This window comes from Scomber japonicus, chromosome 9 (genome assembly GCF_027409825.1).
Source record: "Scomber japonicus isolate fScoJap1 chromosome 9, fScoJap1.pri, whole genome shotgun sequence".
In the NCBI taxonomy this organism is placed as follows: domain Eukaryota; kingdom Metazoa; phylum Chordata; class Actinopteri; order Scombriformes; family Scombridae; genus Scomber; species Scomber japonicus.
The window spans coordinates 4,776,079-4,788,760 of record NC_070586.1 but is presented as its reverse complement, the minus strand read 5'-3'; the positions used below and the strand labels follow the sequence as shown (position 1 = coordinate 4,788,760).

At 39.3% G+C, this 12,682-nt stretch overlaps 1 protein-coding gene across 1 annotated transcript in view; it reads left to right on the top strand.

The window, feature by feature from the left end:
• LOC128364324 (centrosomal protein of 120 kDa) overlaps positions 1-12,682 on the top strand; it is a 140,218-nt gene that overhangs the window by 89,201 nt on the left and 38,335 nt on the right.

Genomic DNA, 12,682 nt, shown 5'->3' with positions numbered 1-12,682 from the left:
TTTCTTCTATGTGAGCTGGACTGTCTAATGTAGACGGGCATGTGTAATTGATGGAATAATGTATTTTATACTGCAGACGCTGTAATGTCCGAGGAAGATTTTCCACTACGTCAATAAAGTCTATCTTATCTGATTTTCTCCCAATAGGTGTTTCCTTCAGTCTGTCAAGAAAGTTTCCCTAAAACAAGATGGCTCAATCAGCATCCGGCAAATCTAGTAAGATCTCATTTGTATCATTGATCTGGTCAGTTAGAAAGATCAGTTATCAGTCAGAAAGAAGACAACAAGACACACAAACAACAAGAAGAAAGGCAGCAGGCTAAACTTAGCATCAGGACAGTCACAGGCTGAGAGAATAGAACGTTTTGGTCATTTTAGTAGCCCTATGTTAAAAAGTGTGTAGAATTTTAAGGAGATTATGATACCTTTAAATTCAATGACATTGTGATGGAAAATGCTAAAAACTGGAGTGGTCTATATGATTCTCTGCATCAGATTATCTCAGCAGTTTGGTTTCCATCCAAATGAACTGTAAATTTACCCAAATTGTGAGAAAATTGGCAAGAGAAAATGCAAATGTATGACACTATATTTCTTTTTTTTTTAATCGAATTATTTCACTCTGCTTACAATTGTTCCCATATCTTGTCATTTTACTGCAAAGGAGGACACAAGACATAATGAACTGCATTGTAATTTGTGAGAAAACAATAATCACAAAAAACTGTAAAATCTTGGAGGCAAAGAAATTACTTTTTGCATATCTTGGCTCGAAGCCTCTTTTTTGCCATTAATGGAGGTCAATGACAATATCTTCACAGAATTATGGTCATTTTTTAATGCCTTTGTTCTTATTGTTTCACAGCACCTGAACTCAGGATTGTGATCTTTGGAAAAAGCTCCAATGAAAAGACAGCACTATGTTACCTCCTCGCAGGAAAACAAGATTTACTCAATACAAAGATGTCCAAAAACTGTACACATATCACCGGCGAGTGGAGGAGAAAACCATTCACAATAGTGAAAACAGCAGACGTCTTCAGTCTGCCTGTAGATAAAGTGAAGCACGAGATAAAGAAGTGTGTTGCTCACTGTCCCCCTGGACCGAATGTTCTGCTGTTGTTCGTCAGGCCGTCGGATTTCACAAAGCAGGACCAAAAAACACTGAAGTTCATCCTGAGTTTGTTTGGTCCAGATGCTTTTGAATACTCAATGGTCATCACAACAGAAAACGACAGAGGATTGAACTCTTCAGTGAATCAACTCATCCAAGACTGCAGTCAAAGGCAGCACAGTATCAATCTTGGTGAAACAGATTTTCGTGAAGAGCTGATGACAAACATGGAGAACATAGTGAGCAAAAACAGGGGACGATACCTCATCTTTACGGAGGAGACTGATCCCATCGTAGCACCTGAAAGTGTAAAACCACCTCTGAACCTGGTACTATGTGGCAGATCTAAAGCGTGGAAGACGTTAGCAGCTAACACCATTCTGGGACAAAGAAAGTTTGGTACTAGCTCATCAGAGTGTGTTAAACATCAGGGAGAGGTGTGTGGACGTCAGGTTTCTCTGGTGGTGCTGCCTGCCTTGAATGGAAAACCTCAGGAGGCAGCAAAGAGGGAATCATTCAAGTCCATGGCCCTCTGCGATCCTGAGGGCGTCCATGCCTTCATCCTGGTCCTACCTATGGGTCCCCTCACTGATGAAGACAAGAACGAGTTAAAGATCATCCAGAACATGTTCAGCCCTCGGGCCAATGTCTACACCATGATTCTGTTCACTGTGGAGTCAGATCCTAACTCTCCAGTGGATATGAGGTTACTGCAGGAAAACAGAGACATCCAGGAGCTCTGTCAGAGCTATGGTGATCGATACGTCGTCTTCAACATCAGAGATAAGCAACAGGTCTCTGAGGTGCTGGATACCATTGAAAAGATGAGAGCTGTGCAACTCGGAGGCTTCACAAAGGTAATGACCACCAAACCTCGGTTGAATCGGGCAACAGCACATCAATCTTTTTTAAAGAAATCAGATTATGAACATCAGAGAAGAGAGCCTCTTAGGATCGTGCAGAGGAAGGAGTGTATCAGGATGGCATTGATTGGGAAGACTGGCAGCGGGAAGAGTGCGACTGCAAACACCATTTTGGGGGAAGACTTTTTTAGATCCAGAGCCAGCATGAATGCAGTGACCAAGCTTTGCCAAAAAGGACAAACAGAGATTGATGGCCAACCTGTTGTTGTTGTCGACACTCCCGGTTTATTCGACACGACTCTGTCCAATGAGGAAGTTCAACAGGAGCTTGTGAAATGTGTCAGCATGTTGGCTCCTGGACCTCATGTGTTCTTACTGGTGCTGCAGATCGGTCGATTTACAAAGGAGGAAAAAGAAACCGTGGAGCTAATCAAGAAGTTTTTCGGCAAGAACTCGCAAGATTTCATCATCATCATATTCACCAGAGGAGATGATCTCAAAAACCAAACCATTGAGAGTTACATAGAAGAAGACAGTCAAGACTTTGTCAAACAAATGATGATCGAGTGTGGAGGAAGATACCAGGTCTTCAATAACAATAATCAAAAGAGTCATGGTCAAGTCAAGCAGCTGCTGACCAAAGTTAAGGCCATGGTGAGAAAAAATGGTGGAGGCTACTACACCTCAGAGATGTTCCAAAAAGCAGAGGAAGCCATACAAAAAGAAATGAAAAGGATACTGAAGGAGAACGAAGGAGAGATCCAAAGACAGAAGAGAGAGCTTGAAAGAAAACACAAAGAAGAAATGCAAGTGAAGAGGAACAAACTGGCAGAGCTCATACCCAAATTTGAACAAGAAATAGCAGAGGGAGCCAAACTAGTCAAAGACAAGGAGGAACACATTAGGGAGGAGAAGGAGAAGAGGGACAAGGAGAGAGCACAGAGGGAAGAAGAAGAAAGGGACATGAAAAGGCACGAGGAATTCCAACGACACGAGTGGGAACAAAAAGTTGAAACTCTGGACAGAAAACTAAAATATTCATCCAAAAGAAAGGAATCCGCTGACACGATGTTCTTAATACAGAGCAGAGAGGAGATGAGAAAAGAACGAGAAACTTGGGAGCAAGAAAGAAGGGAATGGTGGGAGAAACGCCACCTGGAAGAAGAACAGAGACGAGAGGAGGAGCAAGCGCGACTTCGGAGGCTCAGAGAGGAGTACGACCAGGAAATAGAAAGATATGAGAACCAAAGAAGAGAAGAAGAACGGATCAGGAGAGAACTAGAAGCAAAAGAGTGGAAAGAAGTACAAGAGAATCATATGAAGAAACTGGAGGAAATAAAGAGGAGAAACGAAGAGGAAGCCAGAAAGAAAGCCGAAGAATGCAATCATTTCAGACACAGATACGCCAGCGATGCATCAGCTGCGATAGAAAGATACGAGAAAGAGATGAAGGCCATGAAGGAGGAGCAACGAATGCAAGACGCCTGCATGATCAGGCAGCTGAGCAGAAACAAAACGTATCAGAATGACTTTGATAAACTAAAGAAAAGACAAGAACAAGACATTATTGAGTTGAAATCGGCGCTTTGTTTCCATGACAAAGAAAATGTGGAGAGAGAAATCGAGCTGCTGAAGAAAATACACGACGAGGAAATACGTAACTGGATACAAGAACGTGTGAAGAAAGCTACAGAAGAAAAGGCATGTAGTATTTTATAAAATGTTTCAGCAACAAAACTGTTCTGCCAAACCATCGTTAATATTAAGTGATATTAAGTCTGTTTTTTCTTCTATTAAACTGATGTATGGGTCAGTGATAATAAGGGTCAAGATGATCAATTCAAAAATATCTTTAAAAAATAGTTTTAAAAGCAGCATCAGGTTTGTTAAAATGTACATTTAAATTTTTGTTGGTTTTGTATCATTTGAATGACATTTGTACCATTTTTTACCAAAAGCAAGACTGAATGCTCCTGAAAATGTCAAATGGTGTAACCACAATTTATTTTTTATGTTTCCTGATCTCCATGATTCTCCAGATGAAATTTAATATTTAGAACAATAGTATTCCATTAGCTTTATTTAATATAAAAGTTATAATGTAAGATTATGCCAAACTAGTTGATATGGTGTTTTATTGACTATTTACTGTTTTTAAGCAAGTTGAATTATTTGGTACAAAGTTTTTATGGTTACACCACTTAGACATTTTTCCCATAATCCTCTAATATATTCTCTCAAAATCAAAACTTTAAATATCTATAATGTCCATAAAAAATGATTTATCAGTCCATCAATGACTGTAACGCTGTTGTTGGTATTTAAAAATGGCGGCTTTGATTCTTGTGTGGGACGGCTCATGACTCTTCCAGTAAAGACTCTCTGACCAATCAGAGGCGGGCAGTCTGATGACATCACATTTTAGTATCGGCTCGGCTCGCTTGGAACCTCAGCAGAGCAGGTACTAAAAAAGTAGCAGGTACCAGGTACTATCCCTAGTGGAAACACAGAAAAGCCTGAGTCGAGTTGAGCCGTGCTAGAACTGTATAATGGAAAAGCTCCATTACTGTATGTAGGAGTCATGCTCTCACAAATACAGTAAATAAAACTACTTGTAATCTCCGCCTTGATCTGGTGGTTTCTAACATCTTAGTGTGTTCCTGCTGGAACTTCACTCATCTACTCAAACTGAGTCTCTGCAGAATCCTAGAAAACCTGAGTGATGAATCACATCAATGACTGTAACGTTGTTGTTGGTATTTAAAAATGGCGGGTTTGATTCTTGTGTGGGACGGCTCGTGACTCTTCCAGTAAAGACTCTCTGACCAATCACAGGCCGGCAGTCTGATGACGTCACATTTTAGTATCGGCTCGGCTCACTTGGAACCTCAGCAGAGCAGATACTAAAAAAGTAGCAGGTACCAGGTACTATCCCTAGTGGAGACCGAATCGAGTCGTGCTAGAACTGTATAGTGGAAAAGCTCCATTACTCTATGTAGGAGTCATGCTCTCACAAATACAGTAAATAAAACTATGTGTAATCTCCGCCTTGATCTGCTGGTTTCTAACATCTTAGTGTGTTCCTGCTGGTTTTACAGCCTAAACACTTCAGTCATGTATTCAAACTCTGAGACTCTGCAGAATCCTAGAAAACCTGATTGATGAATCACTTCATGTAGTAAGCTATAACTAGGAAATGGTTGCAACCAGATCCTCCAACATTGGACCAGTGGCGTGGGATCATTCAAGAAATTTACTGTATGGAGAGACTTACTTTTGTTTTAAGACTTCAGTTGGAGAAATGTACTGAACACTGGGAAAAATGGATTGTGTATGCACCTTGAATAGTATGGCATTAAACCATAATGTATGTGTAAAAGAATACTTTGATTTTAACTGTAACACCCATGATGATCTCATGTTCTTTGTATATGTAAAAAATAAATAAAAAGTCAACAGATGTGTGATCTGGAACAAATTCCCCTCTTCACTGTCTTCCTTATTTGTGAGCGAACCATCATCAGGGCATTTCTTTAAAAACGTGCCACACATACTGTAAAGTGTTCAAAAAGCTTCAATTCAGAAACAACACGAACTACAGACTCAGAAATGACAAAAGAGTTGAATCAACACTTTCTGACACAGCATCAAGAAATACTAAACATTAAAGGTTTTCATTTGATTATCAGGTCATGAATAGTTATTTTGAGCTATAGATGCGGTAAACTCCACCACAGCGTACTCAGAGTGAAAGAACTGGTTTTTATTTCCTGTCGTCACTTCTCAATCTGTGCTGCCACTGTTGAGACTTGTTTCCTGAAGCGTGTGAGTGTCATATTACAAATAATTACATCTACTGAATTTTTTATTTTCTCACAGTGCATCTTTCTGTGGACTTGTTTTACCAGTTTCTTCATTTACTGTTCACACTGACTGTGCTTGCTGTTGCTTGCTTGTATAAAATGTTATAAGTCATACATTAGGCATAAGGAAATAAACTTTAAAACGTCAATAAAATAAAAGCACTGTCTCTTTTTAACCCTCCTGTTGTCCTCAGGCCTAGGAAGGACAGGAGGAAGGAAGGAAAGGAGTAAGGAGGAAAAGAGGAAGGAAGCAAGGGGGGGAAAGAAAGGGAGGAAGGAAAGGAGTAATGAGGAAGGAAGGAAGGACGGAAGGAAAGGAGTAAGGATGAAGAGAGGGAGGAATTTAGGAGAGAAAGAAGGGAGGAAGGAAATGAGGATGGAAGGCAGGAAGGAAAGAAAGGAGTTAGGAGGAAGGAAGGAAGGAAGGAAAGAAGGAAGGAAAGAAAGAAGGAGGAGGGAGCCAAGAAAGAGGGGAGGAGGGGAAGAAGGAAGGAAAAATTAAAGAAAGAGGGAAGAAGGAACAGTCAAAAGAGAGATGGGGTCAATTTGACCCAGGAGGATGACACAAGGGTTAAAGCACTTCACACACGCACATAAAAAAACAGGATAAGGTTTTTTTTTATTGTGGTTAGGGCTAGACTAATAGGTTGAGGTAAATGCATTAAATCAATGAGTGTCACCATTAAAACAGAAGTATAAAGATATGTATCTCTGTGTATGAGTGGGGAAAGATAGAAGTCTGTAACATAACAAAAGACGACTGCTGTGATAATAAGCAAAGTGCTACCGTCAAGCCGTATGAACAAGGAGAAAGACAGAGCAGATAAAGTAAAGATGGAGAGAAGACAAACAATGATAAGCATGTCCTGTTTGTTTATACAGTACATATGTAGAAGTAGGTCAAGCTTGTGCCACTTTAAGCAGAATATTTGAAGAATTCATGGATGTTTATTATCATCATTTCTGCTTTTTGGTATCAGAAGATTTTTTTTCTTTTAAAAACTAGAGTGGGGGGAGTCTTGAGGTGGGGAGGGAAGATGAGAGGAAGGGAAGGGGGCTTAAGTTTTGAAGGTTGATGGTTGTACATGCATAAATAAAGTGTTGTGTTTGCATATGTTTCGGGCACTTCAATAAAAAATGAATGAGAAAAAAAACAAAAACTAGAGAATGGTGGCCCTACTAGGTCTATTACCAAGAGGTATTGAAGGAAGAGCCAAAAAATATCTCTTACAGATACTGTACTATAAACAACAGCAATTAAATGCATTACAGTGAGGTGGTTGAAGCCTGACCCTCCAACAACACACAATATGTGGACTGAAAAATAAAGGAAATATATCAAATGGGCAACAAATAACAAATAACATATTCCCATAGACTTCAAAAACACATATTCACTAAAAGGTGGAGGCCTGCTATGGGTATACTGATATAATTCTATTTCTTCTATTTCATCTTGCTTTATAGTCTACTTTATTTTATATTTTTCTTTGTCATTATAGTCTCCGTCTCTTTTGTTGTACCATAACTGTTACCTTGTGTATGAAACAGCAGATATGATGAATATGATTCTGCACATGATTTTCAATGAAACCTAAATAAAAACTAGAGAATGTAAATGATCTATTGGTAGAGGCATTAGTTCCTCCTGAGTATCAAAAACGAGCCTAAAACCAGTCAGCTGATCCATGATAGAGGCTCTAGTAACATTAATACATCTCTAAAGACATCCACAGAGATCCACAAATGACCACAGATTTTAATAAACTTATTAGATTAAAGAATGGTAAGCTGTCAGTCTGCCAGTCATACCAGTCATTGCTGTCATACCAGTGCAGAGTCCCGCCCCCCTCCCCCCCGACTCTAACAGGAAAGGTGTATTAAAGGTAAGTTGAGCCAGTACTTTAATTCATGAGCTGAGAGGAAGCATGACTCCATAAATAGATCGCTTCTGGTGAGTAAATCCAACATTTATACATTTGTGTTAAGACAATGATTACAGTTGTTGAGGTGATCGGCTGGACCAGAGTCACAGTCTGTAGTTATTAAAAGTAAGAACAATATACTGTTGATGTTGCTTGTTTATGCTATTAAAAAAAAGTCAGCATGTTTAAATTCATTGAGATTAAACAGAGGAACAAATACAGCTAACAGCCTACAAGTAATATGATTATATTTTTTAAATGATGGCATTTAATTCAGGTATTTGTTCATATTGTATTAAAGTGCCAAAATTACATCACTTATGGTTTGTTTATTAAAGCTTTATACTTTTTATTTTGTATTGTAAAATGATATTATACATAAACTGTACATATGTTCTAGTAAGTTCAAGGCACAGTCATGAAAGAACAGCTGCTTTAACTCCACACTGGAGTCATTAACTACATAAAACACTAATTTGTTAGTTTGATAATTGAATTAATTTAATCGGGTGTTTTGAATCATTGCTGCTGATTAGACCTCCACTCTGAGCGTAGGTGGGTGGAGCAGTGCTGGGAATAACATGAAGTCACAGGAACAGTGATAGGAATGACTAAGGTAATTCTGTCCTATCAGGTGGAACAAAGCCAACAGGAGAATGAGGAAGACGCTAAACAAACACACTCAGTAGACGCCTGCACAGTCCGAAGACGAAGCCCGATCAGGCAAAGTCAGTGATGTCATCTGTGTGGTTCAGCATGTTGGGCCTTGAAAGCATTTTAATACAGAAAGACTGCTAGTCCAATCCTAGAAACAGTAACTTTATCCTCCACTCTTTGCAGATTTCAGCTCACTGTTTCACAAAAATGTCATAAAACTAAGGAAAGACAATCCTACTTCACAAGTTCACAGAAGGTGCTTGTTGTTTTGGTGCTTGACAATAAATGGATCAATGACATATAAGTGTTGGCTAGATGAGCATTTCAAGAACGTGTGAAGAAAGCCACAGAAGAAAAGGCATGTAGTGTTTTATGAAATGTTTCAGCAGCAAAACTGGTCTGCCAAACCATCGTAATATTAAGTGACATTAAGTTTAGTCTGTTTTTTTTTCTTCTATTAAACTGATGTATGGGTCAGTGATAATAAGGGTTGGAAAGATGAAAAATTCAAAAATATCTTAATATAATATATCTTTAGTATTTTAGTTGGTTTGCACCATTTTTTTAAACCAAAAGTAAGACTGAATGCTCCTGAAAATGTTAAATGCTGTAACCACAAAAGAATGCTAATCATATTAGAAAGCATTTTTTTTGTGATGTAACAATGATCTCTCTTCTTCTGCTTCTGCTTGTTGTTTTGTTATGTTTGGTTAGAGTTATGAGTACGAGGAAATAAGATAATCTCAGGCCCAACAATGTTAAGACATACTAAAATGTCCAAAGAGTAAGAAGCCGTCGGTTGGGTTAGAGTTAGGGTTAGGGTTAAGGTTAAGGTTGGACATTTAAATTAATAACATAGTTGGTCTTAAAACTTTGACTTAATGCAGTTATTGATGCAGAACTTTGTCCATAGTGACCTCTGGATTATCCAGAGTTACTGTGATTTGAGGAAAATACAATAATTATCCTAATTTACTGAATCACAGAAGTGTAATATATCATTTTAAATTGTTTTTCTCTCAACAGACACAAGCTCTTGCTCCAGCTGTACTCCTGCAGGTTTCCACTCATATGAAATTATGGCAAGATCAGGATCTACAGCACGTGGTGAGTCTAGTTACGGGCATTCAGAATAAAAATAGTGTCAGCCCCTCAAATGGTTCTGTTTGTGGAGGTGTGCCGTTCCAGGCACCAAGACATTAGTTTGAAGGTATATCAGATGCCAAAACACTGCACAGTTTGTAAAACAAAATTTACAACTCTAGAAAGTTAACACAGCAGTAATAATTTTATAATTCATTGCACAAACATGATGTTAATAGAGTTAACAAACTAATCCAACAGAAATCTGCACTTGTATGTATTTCACTGGCCACTGAAGTCCAACAAAGGTTAAACCTGGTTCAACTTTTTACCAAATGACCCTGAGACCTTCATTGCCTGCCACACATCTTTAAATTAACGAGGTGGCTACGACTTTTTTATACTGTACATATAATCACATAGGTGTTGTCATATGATGTTAATACAGATTATTTCTCCAACAATACACACATTGTGGGTAAAAAGTATTTTTTTGCTCAAAATGAGCTAACTTCTATTCTCCTGAATTTGAATATTCAGTTCAACAGAAAAAACTTTTACTAAGGGCCATGAATGAACTTCTAGTGACGGTCAAAACTCGTGGGTTGTGTAGTGGCTGGCTAGCGCCATCTATCAACTCTGTAGCACTACTGGTTCAACTAAGTCAACATGTACAGCTTTGGTTTAGTTATGTAAATGAATTTAATAAATTAAGCTTGTTTTTTTATTCAAACATGTGTTCTCCTCTTTTTTTGTCTGAACTCTGGGCCAGTTCATGATAAATTGGGGGCTTTTGCGGGATTCTCGCACTGAAGCAAGAATCATACCCCTAGACTTTACTCATATATGAGGTTTGGTCATTTGGTTTTCACAATGCGTCTGTTACTTGTCAAAGGCCTATGAATCACATGGTTTCTGGTCTGGTTGGTTGTGTCTATTTAGATGATGTAATCATCTTCAGAGACATTTGGGATGAACGTCTCCAGCGCATCCATGCATTGTTTGATAGGGTACTGTGGGCTAAATGGACAATTAACCTTGTTAATGTGAGTTTGCAAAGGCAACAGTCATCTATCTGGGTAAAGTGGTGGGTCAGGTTGAACTGTGCCCAGTTCAGGCCAAACTGGAGGCTGTTTAACAGATTCCTGTACCTAATACTACGAAATAATTGATGTGGTTCCTTGGTATGGCAGGTTAAAATCATGGTTTCTCATTAAGAAATCAATGTCAAAAATACAAACAAAAAGAGAAAATTATATTATAATGACAATGAACTAACTGCTATTATAGCAATATTATTAATGATGTTTTTTGTTTTTGTACAGCATCTCATCTCAGGATTGTGATGTTTGGAAAGAATGAAAATGAAAAGACAACACTCAGCAACTTCATCACAGGGAAAATAGACTCCAATCTGAATATTCCCAAGAAAGCTACTGCCCATGGCGAGTGGAGGGGAATGCCTGTAACAGTAGTGAAAACACCAGACGTCTTCAGTCTGTCTGTGGACAAAGTGACACACGAGATGAAGAGATGTGTCGTCCGTTGTCCTCCAGGACCAAATGTTCTGCTGCTGTTAGTGAGGCCGTCTGATTTCACTGAAGAGGACAGAAAGAGGATGAAGTCCATCCTGAGTGTGTTTGGTCCAGATGCTTTTGAATACTCAATGGTCATCACAACACAAAATGACAGGAGATTTAATTCCTCAGTGAAACAACTCATCCAAGACTGCAGTCAGAGGCAGCACAGTATCAACCTTGATAAAAGAGATTTTCCTGACGGTGATCCTCAAGTACTGATGGACAAAATGGAGAAGATAGTGAGTGACAACAGGGGAAGACATCTCAATTTTACTCAAAGGGATGATCTCATGTGCAATGAGACAGAGGAACATATTTATCTAAAACCAAAACCAGCACCCAAACCTTCTCTGAACCTGGTACTGTGTGGGAGATTTGGAGCTGGAAAGACTTTAGTTGCTAACGCTATTCTAGGAGAGAGAAAGTTTGGTCACTCTGACAACTCAGAGTGTGTTAAACATCAGGGAGAGGTGTCTGGACGTCAGGTTTCTCTGGTGGAGCTGCCTGCATTGTATGGAAAACCTCAGGAGGCAGCAAAGAGGGAATCATTCAGGTGTATCTCCCTCTGTGATCCTGAGGGTGTCCATGCCTTCATCGTAGTTCTTCCTTTAGATCCTCTCACTGATGAAGACAAGGGAGAGTTAAAGACCATCCAAGAACAATTCAGCTCTCGAGTCAATGACTTCGTCATGATTCTGTTCACTGTGGAGTCAGATCCTAAAGCTCCAGCTGTTTCTGACTTTATAAAAAGGAACAAAGACATCCAGGAGCTCCGTCAGAAATTTGGAGGAAGATATGTTGTCTTCAATGTGAGAAAGAAGCAGCAGATCTCTGAAGTGTTGTATACTGTGGAAAAGATGAGAGCTGTCGGTCCCAGATGCTTCACAAAAGACATGATGGCCAAGCCTCGGGTTGCAAGACATGTTTATGAAATGGCAGATTGTGAAAATTCAAGACCAGAGCATCTCAGGATGGTTCTGATTGGGAAGACTGGCAGTGGGAAAAGTGCGACTGCAAACACCATTTTGGGGGAAGACTTTTTTAGATCCAGAGCCAGCATGAATGCAGTGACCAAGCTTTGCCAAAAAGGACAAACAGAGATTGATGGCCAACCTGTTGTTGTTGTCGACACTCCCGGTTTATTCGACACGACTCTGTCCAATGAGGAAGTTCAAAACGAGCTTGTGAAATGCATCAGCATGTTGGCTCCTGGACCTCATGTGTTCTTACTGGTGCTGCAGATCGGTCGATTTACACAAGAGGAAAAAGAAACCGTGCAGCTGATCAAGAAGTTTTTCGGCAAGAACTCGCAAGATTTCATCATCATCATATTCACTAGAGGAGATGATCTTAGAAAACAAACCATTGAGAGTTACATAGAGGAAGACAGCCAAGACTTTGTCAAACAAATGATGATGGAATGTGGAGGAAGATACCAGGTCTTCAATAACAATGATCAAAAGAATTGTGATCAAGTCAAGCAGCTGCTGACCAAGGTGGAGTCACTGGTGAGGAAAAATGGTGGAGGCTACTACACCTCAGAGATGTTCCAAGAAGCTGAGGCAGCCATACAAAAGGAAATGAAAAGGATAATGAA